At 37.5% G+C, this 13,810-nt stretch overlaps 1 protein-coding gene across 2 annotated transcripts in view; it reads right to left on the bottom strand.

Moving 5' to 3' along the window:
* Positions 1 to 13,810, bottom strand: part of LOC137057802 (signal-induced proliferation-associated 1 like 2) — a 70,898-nt gene that overhangs the window by 44,122 nt on the left and 12,966 nt on the right. Inside the window, exon 1 of one of the 2 annotated variants that reach the window (XM_067430858.1) lies at positions 1,503 to 1,517. The exons of the other annotated variant lie outside the window; for it this stretch is intronic. The gene's annotated coding sequence lies outside the window, so the exon portion shown is untranslated. Of the gene's footprint in view, positions 1 to 1,502; positions 1,518 to 13,810 lie in introns of those variants that run through there. 2 annotated transcript variants of the gene reach the window in all.

The raw sequence follows: 13,810 nt of genomic DNA, 5'->3' as shown, positions 1-13,810 counted from the left end.
TTTGGGTGTTGGAGAATTCCGCCTGTCTGAATTGAGGCTGGTCATTCCAGACAGCATGTGGTCCACACCGCGGAGCTCCAGTCGAGAGTGGGAGAGCTTTTTGAGTTTAACAAGCACCATCTGGCATTCTGAGCTCCTCACAGCAGCCGAACACACACACACACACACACACACACACCCTGCTGCACCATCCTCGCCAAATACCTTAACCAGCACACACACACACACAGCTGAATAAAAAGACCTGGACTCCTCAGACTTAGTAAAAATATGACCTTTAACAAGCATCCCATAGTACTTTGCTTCTCAACGGCTTTCACAGACACAATTTTCCATAGGTCATCGAGTAACAAAAAATGTGCTTTAAATGTGAAATGTAACCATACATACAAGTTGTAATTAAAACAAAGTTTATTGAAAAATATTTGAAACGCAAATACTATTTCAGTCTTTACACTTCAAAATTTCATATTTATTCAGTTACTTTGCATTTCTTTATGATTATTACTTTTTTCAGTGTACATACAAAACTACCAATTTTTTTGCTAGCTTTTACCAGTCAGACTTTAACTCTAGTCAAACTAAAGCATTTACATGACATCTTAACATTTTTAAGGACATTCTCCAGGCATTTGTGTATTTACATTGCCACAATTAATTTGCGACAATATACAGAACAATATTAGTCGATCCGTGACGTAAACAATAAAAGTAAACCTTTTCTACCTTACAAACACTGTCTATGTATTTAAGTTTGTTTGAGTTCATCACCGTTTTCTCAACACAATATCATAAAGACAGACCTGCGATATATTTCTAGGTCACAACCCAACAGAACCTTTGCCATATACAGTTTGCCCTAAATAAACATACAAAGGGATTTAAAAACACGTTTCTGAAGGTTTCTGTAACAAACAAACTAGCCACAAGCTTAAACACAACAAGCTATAATCATGCTAATTGCTAACAAAAGCCACTAAAATTAAATTGACTGATGCAAATGAAGCCATCACAGTGTCCATAATGAATAAAAGATCACAATTTCTTGTTAATATGTTAATATTTAATATTAATTGTTAAAAGCAGTGAAGTTCTGATATCCAAGCAGTTGTATCACACTGACATTTTTTAAAGCACGACTTTAATACAATGAATACTATATTTTTTACAAATTATTATTTGTTGCATAAACTAGAATGGATAAGTTAGTTGGTGGATAATTCGTCAACCATTGTGAGCCATTTCTAATACCCACGTCGTCGCTACACCATCACTCGATGCTTTCAGCTAAACTAAATGCACAATAAAATGCCACAGAAAGAAAGAAAAAGAGAGTGTAAACACCTCTTTCACTGCTGAAGGACATCTATCCCACTGACAGTTAAATGTAATTATACTGCAGCCATTCCCAGCATTACAGAGCTCTTCATCTAACCTCAGAAAAGCCTGCTGAGAGCGATCCAGCACGTTACAAATGTCAAACACAAACAAGAGAAACTTACCAAACAAACCCACATTCTCTTCCCAGCCGTTACAGATACGAATCAAGCGCACATTGGCAGTCATGTCAGGACCGATCAGCTCAATCAGCGTGTTTGGAAAGGTTGCCCTCCGCCACATCCTCACCGCAGAAAAACAGCTGTAAATCCATCCATGTCGGCAGAAAAGTCCCCAAGGCCTTGACTTAACAAACTGATATTCAGAACCCTGTCAACACCTGGAAACCACACCCAAAATCTACCTGACAAGGCATCATTTCTCACAAACAACATTTACTTTACCGACTTACTGTGTTACTCAACCAATCAATACATTCCCTTTGTAGGCCACAAGCCTCGCTGATATGGAGGCTGGTTACTGATTAAGACAAATGTGTGCGGTGAAAACACTGTTAAGATAAAGAGAAACCGAGAAGATAAAAGTACTTGTATATATAAAGCGAGAGAACAATTAAGAGAAAGCCAAACCTCATTTCCTCATCCCCCAACATCTCTCCAGACCCCTTTGCCCCCTGAACAAAAGCCCCTAACGACTGGTGCTGCTGGCTCAGATTAGCATTTCTATAAAAAGAGGCGGTCCCATGAAACTCCAGTTATCGGGCCGAAGGATAAAGCCCCCCCAGACCTCAACCCACCCCCCAAACCTATTCAGTCCACCTGCATTGATGCAGAGACCATCAAAGAGGCATAAAGACCACATCTGAGGGGCTTCTACATGCTTTTTTTACTCCTCAATTCAGTTTTGGGGTTATAAAAGGGTGAAAGAGAGAGAATTTTTAAGAGTGACAGAGAGGACAGAGGTGGAATAATCCCATGTACAAGCCATATGCTGTGATGCTGTAAACTCAGACTTCCTGTGGCGGCGAGGGCGAATGGAGGACAATGGCAGTGGGAGACAAGAGCTGATACTAACAGAACACAACAGAAATGCTCACACACTCTGATTTAAATGTGAATTATTTAAGGACAAAAGTCTAACATCCAGAGACAACTATGAGTAAACGGAGTAGATAGAATTCAGCAAACATTTTAAACACTTGGACTACAGTGGCGATATCAAAACTGCTGTTTGTTGGAGCATCCCTGCCCAGCACAGCAACACTGGCTCAACCAATCGTGCAATTTTAGGGGCGGGATACCCATTTTAACAACCAACTACAGATGGGAGGAGTATTTCTGCAAACTCTTTGAAAACAGACTTTATTTTTTAAATTCAGTTTGATGCTGAAGAAATTACACACTTTACCTTTCAAGGTTTACTTTTACCTTTTCATTTATTACATGCCTAATTGAATTAGAATATGTATTATTTTTTTAATAACATTTATTTTCGATAAGGAAAACATATAGAAAAATCGGAATCCAATCTGAATTAAAGTCCCTGTAAAGACATTTCTATAAAAAAATTCTAAACACATTATAAATGTTAGAAATGTATTGCTAAAACACATTGCAAAGACTGTGAACTGTGTAGTACTGAATTGTGGAGTTAGACCGTTAAACAGATTTTCAACATTGCTGTGCTCCGGATTTTCTAGGCGGGGCTTAAACGGTGGCTCGATGACACACTGGAGCCTCTGAGCCTGGCCCCACAACTACTGTCGACAACGCACTGTAGCCTCTGAGGCTCATAACTTGAGCACATTCGCATCAGTTTGCCGCTCAATCGCGAATACTTTTAGTTACTATAGCCTAAAGTTTGCTAGCTAGCTATGCCTTCGTCGCGGAAATGCATACTACCTGGATGTAGCCACTTACAAAACAGATCGGCGTCCTTATTTAAATTTCCGAAAAACGATCATATCAAGAAGAGGTGGATTCATTTTATGAAGAGCCACTTTGATGGAGAGGCGAGGATCACCACAACAACCGCCTGTAGTGATCATTTTTCACAGGATAGTTTTATAAACTTTCGTCGGAGAAAACTGGGATTCACTGATAACCCGCTGGTGAATGGGGCTGAACCGACTATCTCCTGCTGTCATCCTCCCGTCCCGCCGACAGCCGGTGCAGACATCATCCGCAATAACATTACGTGCCCACCAATGAGTGTACGTTTCCTTGTGAGCTTGTGTTATAATTACAGCAGGTAACGTTAGTCCACAGTAACTAAATCCTGCAACCCTCTAACGTGATTTTGTTTTGTTTATGTAAGTTACATCAATATGATTCCTTAGACAAGTGATTTCAACTATTATATCTGTAAACCTGTATATATTATATCTGTAATATCTGTATTATATCTTTTAGTTTGATATCTGACTATAAAGTGGCAAAATACACTTTATTCTATGTTATTGCTAGCCTAACTTTATTTGGCTACATTTAATGTTATGCTAGTTAACGTTACATAACGAGCTAAATTGCATAAAACGGAGTGGGAAAAAGCACGGACCATTCTGGTGCAGATCGAGGGATGATGTTGGTTATCGAATATGTCCGTGTCCTCTAAGTTTGTTTCTGGCTCTGGAGGCTCAAACATGTATGGCTTTGTAAACCTAATTAATAAGCTGCTAGGAACATCCACTCCGGCTTTGACATTTGAGTGAGGCGGAGGTAGGAGTGGGGGTGGTTTCGGCACAGCCTGCAGACACGCCCCCCAACGTTTGAGGACAGAGAATACTGCTCATTTTTTCAAGATTTTGATCTCTTATTTTATTTACTTGGTGACTTTTTTTTATCATTCAAATTTGGCTGGGTGGTTAATAACATTTTTCTTTGGTGTGACTAACTCAGATCACATACTTAATTTTGACTTTAAGTATTTAAGAGAGCAATTAAATAAATATTAATTATAAATATAGATAATTATAAAACATATTACATTATCTCCTGTCTTACGACTTACAGCTGTGCGATCTGTTGCCCATAAGCCAGATTTCTAAGTAATAATATTTACTATGCTGCATCTGTTTTCCTCTGTTTACAGGAAATGTGCTATACAAAGTTTGATCGATGGGCCCATACACACAAATTTCAGTGTCAGCTCCACACACACACACACACACACACACACACACACACACACACACACACACACACACACACACACACACACACACACACACACACACACACACACACACACACACACACACACACACAAAAACACTGAAAAGCTCAAACTTCCCGTCAGTACAGACTGTGCATCATTAAAATGCATCTAAACAGATAGTAATGATGGGAACCAACCTCTGGGGGAAGTTGGACTGAAATCCTAAGCGCACAGAGCTGGACAGTAATGCAGAGTGATCGAAGCACTGCAACAAATACCCACGATGCTTTGCCTTGCTCTGCCTACAGCTGTGCCAAGTCTCCAGGGGAATATTTACACATCACTCTGTCAGGCTAGCCCAATCTGTTTATACAAGTCTAAATGTAAGGAAAGGACACACAGTCCGAGCTTCCTTCTCCCTCTCTTTCTCTCACTACCGTCAACTGAATCAATGGCACATTTGAAGCTGCTTCTGTGCACTGTGGTGGTCTGTAGGTCTCCAGGGCATTACTGCTTGTTAGGGTCCATGTCTTTCTCTCTCCCTCTTCCAGGATGCACTGTTCTGTCAAGGCTCTTTCCTTTTCGCTCCTTAACTCACCCATCTTTATTCTCCCTGCAGCCTGGCTAATGTGCTCATGGATCACTGCAACCGCCTGTGTGCATGCTCCAATGCAAAGTTTCCAACAGACAAGCCCAGAGCAAGTTAGACTAAGTGAACTGGAGCTACTGGATATATGAGTGCGCCTCAAAACTTATTCTTAGTTCCATACCGGTGCTCTAATTTGATTGGACAAGAGGCGTTTCAAGACTTCAATAGCAACCCTTAACTGTAATTTGGCAAGGATACAAAGGCATGCAAAATACTGCAAGTAGTTATATTGTTGCCAGTGTGATAAATAAAAAACTACTTGTCTTACTATATTATTTTGCTTGTTTTAATTATAACCAAGTTAAAGGGATAGTTAACCCAAAAATAAAAATGCTGTCATTATTTACTCAACCTCAAGTTGTTCAAAACATGTATGAATTTCTTGCTTCTGCTGAATACAAAGATATTTTGAATAATGTTTGTAATCAAACAGTTGATGGACCCCATTGACTTTCACGTGCGGGGAAAAAGTATGAAAGTAAGGGACTGTGCCTGTCTGTTTTTTTTTATTTTTTTACTTGAGGGTGAGTAAATGACAGAATCTATCGCTTTAAAAGCAAGTGGGGAAAAAAACTTGCAAATGAAACAAACAACACTCCTCATAAGGGTAAATGTCAGTTGGTACGAGTCAAGGCTTGGAAGTACCAGTGTGTTTAGTGTTAAAACTCAGCTGCTGTGGGATACTGTGGCCGCACGCCAGCGAGATGCCAAGCGCAACTGCTTCCTGAACATGTTATTAGCTGTTTTCTGAAATGTGCACTTGCACAGTTTGTTGTTGTTAGTTAGTGGTTTGGGGTCTGTTTTACCCGTTACCAAGCAACCGCTGATCTCATGCCTCTTTGATTGACAGCACATTTCCCCTCAGCTGGGTTACTATGGTGGAGAATGCAGGTTTGCCATATGTCAAATCAAAGAGAAAGGATGGAAGACAGAGATAGCTTGAGATGGGAGAGAAAGAGAGAGCATGTAAAGACAGCACCACATATTGATGGACTACTTCCTACTATTAATTCTCTGGGTATGATTTTCTGGGCTATCACTTTCCAATGATGCATACCAGGATGTGGCACAACCACAAAACATATGGCCCTAGTATGTGTATGGATCTTATACTCAACATGAAATGGCATTAAAAGTCAGCAAAGTTTCCATAGCAAAACACATTTTCATCCACAAGGAATAATGGGAACAATTTACAGTATGGTTCTATGTTAATATTAGTTAATAGCTAACATTAAATAATACACAATCTTTTATAACATGCAAGTTAATTTAAATTTCATATACTACTACTCAAAAGTTTGGGGTAAGTAACACTTATTTTTAAAATAAATTAATAATTTTATTCTGACATATTAAATTGATAAAAAAATGACAATAAAGACATTCAAAAGATGTCAATTTCAAATAAATTCAATTTATTTATGTAACTTTCTATAAAAAGAATCCTGAAAACAGTTTCCACAAAATATTAAGCAGTGCAACTCTTTTCAACATCGATAATAAATCAAAAAATGTCTTGGTCAACAAATCAGAAGGATCATGTGACACTGAAGACTGGGGTGATGGAGTAAATTGTATTAGATTTCACTTCTGAATGGTATACTAATCGATATTTTATATATAAATAGGGTCAATCCTTTCAAGTTGACTTTAAATGTCTAGCCGTACACACCCAATTCTGATCTTCAATGACACTCAACAGATGCACCTTTTACTTGACCTGCTCTTGACAAGAGTATCTAACACTGGGACCCTCTCTATATCTCTCTGAGGTGTGTTTGTGCGTGTTTTCGACTATTGCGAGTTATTAACTCTGTTGATAGGAGCCCAAAGGCCTTCTGTATCTGCAGCAGACAGGATAAAACTCATTCACCCTGAGGAGAAACACAGCTGAGGTGCTTGTGTGTTTATGTCTGTTTATATAGTGGGAACTGTATACATTGCATACGTGTTTAAATGTGAGTGGGAATACAGTGTGGGAAGGCGAATCTCTTTCTCTCTTGTACACTGATAATGAGAATGAGAAATGTGCGAATAGCTGCTTTTATTAAAAAGGAAAAGTTTATAGCTGCCTGTGGCCTCATAAAGCCCCAGTGATGGAGCGCAGGAGGGAGAGGCCGTGAATTATTCTCATTCCTTCTCTCTCTCTCTCTCGCTCTAATGGGCCTTTGTTTCTTTATCTTTGCTGTCAAGTTTATTAGGAAGCAGTGTTTAAATTTAGTTTGGAATTGTACCATTCTGTATCAGGTAACACGTTTAAGCCTTAGTATGGTAAGAAATCTCTCTTGCTCCACAAAGGCGAATAAACAAAGGAGAACTTTAGGAGATCTTTCAGGTGAAAATTCTGCAGCCCTAGCAGTATCAATCAGAAAAATAATAACCATTTCTGTCTAGGATTTCAGTCCTGTCTTCCATAGTTTGGACAAACATCTAGATCTACCCCCAAACTCATGCTATTAGAGCCCTTTAACAAAGAGCGTTAGTCCCAGAAAACTGCTAGAGTGCATTCTGTGTGAACACAAACATGTCCCGGGATTGATTGCAGGATCGATGCCGGGATGGGGATCTATAACATTGTCCTGGAACGTTCCCTGTGAGAACAAAAGGCAGGATCAATGCCAAAAGGGGTGTGTCGTAGTGATGACGCTGAAGCTGAGAACATTGGCCAGCTTGGTGGAACGGTACACAATGCGTACAAAGTTTATGATTGTATCAGAATAAAAATGTAAGAGCATATCATAAACAAAGACGCTGCAGACACATTACACGTCACATCCTGATGTCACGTTTCTATGGGATTTTTATGAGATGTGTGAACGCAAACACAGATTCCAGAAAATCACTGGCAGTGTGAATTAACCAAAATCAAATGATCCCAGAACAACATTTTCATTGTGTTTTTTGAAATCTGTGTGTGACAGGGGCTAATCTGAGCCAGAAATTGACCAGAATGTCAAAAACTCAAACAAACAACAAGTCAGTCCTTATTTCCAATACAATTCTACATCATTTTGAGGTTGGAGAGTGTGGGGTTAGTTGTAACGCATGGTTTAAAACTTTTTTTAGAACTATGCTATTATTTTCTATACTTTTATTAATTTGTTTGAGAAACCATGCGGTCAATGTTCAGAAATAACTCATTATGTTTTTAACAATGATGTATAGCTGTATTTAGTGATGTGTTTGTTAAACTCACATTTTTATTTAATTTTTAATGATTAAAAAATGCCATTCTTTTATTTTAAAAAGTTAATTATTGCATTTTGTTGACAAAATATTCTAATTTGTCTTGGATACATTTTATTATATCAGATAACATTTTAAGAAGTAATTTGGTCAATCACTAATGGGGCATTTTGTCACATTTCATTTAAATTCTTTCAGGGTAAATCTAGAAAAAGTATACACTGTATTAATGAAACAAAATAGGGATGGGCCATTATTTGCCAGATCGGGTATCGGTCAGACAGGGCCGATCCAAATTCGATACTGTGCGTATAATATCCTGTGTTATTGTTAAGCCCCAGTGGCCCACAAAAGGCACAAAAACATTATAAAGCATCATTAATTCGTGCACTATATTATATGATTACAGCCATTCCATAGTTTAATGTGAGGTACTTTTGCGCTATGAAAGATTATTAATAGCCTTTCTTGTTCTGCCCCATCTATAATATGTTGCTGCCTCATTAAAAAGATGTGTTATACATTTAAAATAAATATAATTTCTTAGTATATAGGCCCTATTCTATAATATATTTACTTGTTTTTCATGAATGTATTTTGTGTAACCTTTTCCAGATTTAGAGCTACACTTATTCACTTTTATGTTTTTTTTTTTAAATTTTATACAATTATTGTACACTTGTGATTTTGTAACTTTTGCTGCTGAAATATCCACTAATCTAGTTTATTCACCATCTAGATTATAGTAGTATTTTTTGTCATAAATTGTGATTTATATATTTTTTTATTTGTTGTTTTTCTTTATAATGAATTTGTTTGTATTTAGTTGATTGTGTTTAACTTACAAAAAGTGATTATCAGCTCAACACACTGAGGAATAGAAGTTATAAATAGAATTTTTAACAAAACTGCATTGGTCCCTAAAACAAAACCCCATAATTGTACTAGACGTGTGAAATGAATGTGGAAAAAAATAAATACTCTGAACCCCAAGAGGATTTACACAAACTGGTTGTGCCCGCTCTCCCATATATGTAATGTATTAAAAGGATTAAGTACTTGGTCAAATGGAAAACTTATACTGGACTCTCTAGGTGCAAATTTTCATACAAAGCAGAAGAGGAAAGGCCAAAAATGAAAAACTAAGCCCATGTTTTAAATGGAACCCAAAGCCTTCGCAAACTTCCTCTGAGTCCACACCTTCATAAAGTAATATTGCTTTGACTGTTGGGTAGAATTCGGCTGCAGAGCTTGAGGCACATATAGGCCCCAAAATAGGCACTCGCTAGCACCCTTCTGAAACCTAAAATGACAAATGGGATACCCTATGGTCTTGCATACATGGCGGCCATTGTAAGTTCACAAGACCGCAACAGCACATGAAGTGAAGGTTATTAAGTGAAGAAATTAAGCAAAGAAATTAAGCAAATTGAAATAAAGCTATTATAAATAATAAATATAAAATTAAAAAGCATTAGCTAGATTTAAAAGTCTGAAATGAAAATGAGAAATGTTCCATTGGCAACTAACTCAAAATAAGTAATAATAAATAATTCAGTTGTATACAAGTACTTTAATTAGTAATTAAACAAACAACAAAGGAAAAAAAATTGGCACAACAAAATTACTAAAACTTGTTAAAAATAAAGGTAAATTTCAAAAATGAATACTATAATTATATAATTTAGGTAATACTAAAATTACACTGGGCTAAACATGATAAAACTAACATGCTTCAAATAGAACATGACGACTGCTTCGGTGCATTAAAAAAAAACATTAAACCATATTACATTTGAGATGATAACTATTCAAAAATTCATAAACTAGACTACAGAGTGCATCATTTGGGTTGCAGCTAACATTTTGAGAACGTTTCAAGAATTCAACCTACGAATTACTTACTTACTTTGATATCTCTGTGCACTAAAGGGTTAGTTCACGCAAAAATGAAATTTATGTCATTAATGACTCACCGTAATGTCGTTCCACACTCGTAAGACCTCCGTTCATCTTCAGAACGCAGTTTAAGATATTTTATATTTAGTCCTAGAGCATATCCAAGTGTATGCACACTATACTGTCCAGAAAGTGAATACAAACATCATCAACAAAAACTACGACTTTGTTTAGCATTCTTCTCTTCCGCGTTTGTTTTCAAACCTCAAATAAAGATTCAAAAGGTCATGAATCAGCAGATTGATTCATGATTTGGATCACCAATGTCACGTGATTTCAGCAGTTTGACAGTTTTACACGGGATCAGAATCATAAATCAATCCACTGATTCATTACCATTTGAATCTTTATTTGAGGATTGAAAATAAACCTGGAAGAATAGAAAAGGCTGAATAAAGTTGTATTATTTGTTATTTTTGGACCAAAATTTATTTTTGATTCTTCAAGAGATTCTAATTAATAACTGATGTCACATATGGACTACTTTGATGATGTTTTTATTACCATTCTGGACATGGACATTATAATGTGCATTCACTTGGATATACTCTCGTACTAAATATAAAATATCTTAAACTGTGTTCCGAAGATGAACTGAGGTCTTACGGGTGTGGAACGACATAGGGTGAGTCATTAATGACATCAATTAAATTTTTGGGTGAACTAACCCTTTAAAACTGGCATAAGAAAGTGTTTTATCAAATCACAAACGACACGGCTCACCTTTAAAGGAACATTCCGGGTTTATCTATATGCCATTAGCACGCTGTCAATTACCTCAGGCAATAATTTCAACACGTCCCTCCGTGTTTATAAACACCCGAGACATGCGTTTACAGTAAGCACACATTTATTGTCTGAGGTAATCGTCAGCGCACCACAAATGCAGCACGCAGACGCCAGGTCGTAATAAACCCGGAATAATTCCTTCAGCATTCCTCCCTTCCCCCTCATTGAGGAGGAGAGAGATGGGCAACAGCTGCTCCTGAGGTAGAGGTGCGAAATCTTAATGACAGACCGCCCCTTTGCCCCGGCACTCCGGGTCACATCAACAGATCTGAAACACTTTCGTCGTTTGTACTGACGTAGGACCATCCAAAGTTTACGGCTCTATTGCCTCACCGTGTTTACACTGCCCAGCTAGGCCAGAAACCTTCTGACACTGGGTTTCCTTCCTGTTGTTCCTTCTAAACAAAGACATAAAAAACTTGACTCCTTGCTGAGCCTGTGTGCAGCTGTTGGGTGCTGCTTTCCACTTGGCTCACTCCTGCTGTGGGACGAGCACTCCAAGAGACACGGAGGGGGATGGAAACAGCTGTTTCTCATTCGCAATCATACGTCAGTCAGACTCAAACACATTCCCTCTTTATTCTGCTGTGTTGCTGGTGAAGAAATGACGTGTTTGAGAAAAATAGAAAGACTGAATAAAAGAGTCCTGCTATTTTTACTTAGGTAAGCAACTTAAACATAATCTGTGCAATATCAAATGGAAATGCTGGATTTTAGGAAAATGTACAGCTAACCCAAAATGAAAATTCTGTCAATATTTATTCACTCTCATCATTCTAATCTGGTTCTACTTTTTCTTACATGAAATACAAGACACATTTTCTATGAGAGCTCAAAAATGACAATACATTAAAACATATTAAAAGTGGTCTATTTCGAGGGAGGGGCTATTACGCATCTTCTGAATGAGTACAGAATCTCCTGATCAAAACACGCGAGGAAGACGCAGTAAAATAATGTGATCGTCAGCATTAAACAGCATTTACATAAAAACTACCTAATGTTACTGAATTAAATGACCCAGGACGAGCTACAGGACTGTGCAAGCATTAGGGCTGTTGATGGACTCAATCTACTACATTTGTGTTTGATAATTGCTCTGAATCTGATCTGGATGTAGTCTTTTCACGAAACTATAATTTTTTTTGTTCAAAATGTTCCTTTTTTATGAAAATTGCCCATATTCGAATGTTGATTTAAAAAAAAAAAAAAAAGAATTCAAGAAGCTAGAATAAAAAGTTAGGTCCTTAAAATATCTTCAATGTTTCATAGAACAAAAATCATAAAGTCATAAAGGTTTGGATTGAACTACATAAGAGTGAGTAAATGACAGAATTGACAGAACATTTTGGGTGGAATATCCATTTAAAAGCATAAAAACAGGAGACAAAAATGAGAGAAGATGAAAAAGAGAGGCCGACAGAGGAACTGTTGGGTGTTGTGAAGTATTCCCTAGGCTCTGTTCTTCACATTACAAAGCACACCGACTCTCTGAAGTAAAACTGTCCTGTCTTGGCTGCCCAGCTGTGCTTGCCTGTCCCATTTTCTCTCTCATTCTCTCCCTCCCTCCGTCCGTTCTTCGCTCCTGGTGCTCCTTGGCATTCAGGGAATAAAGACAGCATGAATAAGGTCTTTCCTTCCATATGGGAACAAAACATCCAGGCCCAGTGAGTGACGTCTCTGAAGACTGCTGACCTCTGACTGCTGAAATCCACCGAGACTGAGATCCGCTAACGATCTCATGAGCCCCGCACGGCACAGATAAAAGGCAGAAAGGGAAGAAGAAGAAGTGGAGGAGAAGAGGGAGGAATTGAATCTTACTGAGTGCCTCCATTTATTTAGCCAGCCAATTTGTTCACTGATATCAGATTGGATGTTGTTGCATTGCATGTAAAAAACAAAAACATACAAGACCAATCTTTTCCGCATCCAATTTGATTTCTGGTAATCTGATCTATAAAAGCAGACTTGCTGAGAATAAGACAATATATTACCAAACACTAAACTTTTGATTGGTAGTGTAAATCCAATTATTCTCTTAATACTGGATTTAAGCATCACTGTTGCAATATAAAGGGTTGTCTGAAAGTTCTGTGTGAACTACTTGTGACAGTAACTGTTTTCAATATAAAAACATTAAAATAAAAATATTCATATTCACTAATTTTGGTTATTGTGGCATATTGGCTATACATTGTGTTTTGATTGGTTAGTCACGCAATTATCTACAGGCATCTTACATGGTTTCATTCCGCATGCTTGCGTTTAAAAACGAAACTGATATAATGTAACAGGACAGATCACAGGGGTCTTGAGACACGTTTTTAAAAGCTGAACAATTCAAAAATAAATTGCCATCTTAAAAATGAAAGAGACAAGGTGAGAGGCAATTAAAAATCAGATGTACGCACATTTTTAACACAATTTTAAATATGATTGATATTATCTGATATCCCGCCATGTAACCTATATATAAAACCTATATTTGATTCTCATCATAATTCAAGATTTGTCATTATTGAAGACAAAATCATCACTTGCACATGAGTGAACAGGAATTACTAAGCAAATCATGCAAGAAGTTTAAACGATGAATATTTCACTATTTATTTTAGAAAAGCCCCTCACATTTGCATGTCAAATTACCTAGAGCAGTAAGCCACATAGTCACGCAGACGGTTTTATTTAGTTATGAATCACATGGGAAGCCAAATGCTCCAATAGTCAGAT

This window comes from Pseudorasbora parva, chromosome 22 (assembly GCF_024679245.1).
Source record: "Pseudorasbora parva isolate DD20220531a chromosome 22, ASM2467924v1, whole genome shotgun sequence".
Lineage (NCBI taxonomy): Eukaryota > Metazoa > Chordata > Actinopteri > Cypriniformes > Gobionidae > Pseudorasbora > Pseudorasbora parva.
Note: the sequence above shows the minus strand (reverse complement) of the source record. Positions and strands in the feature narration are given on the sequence as shown.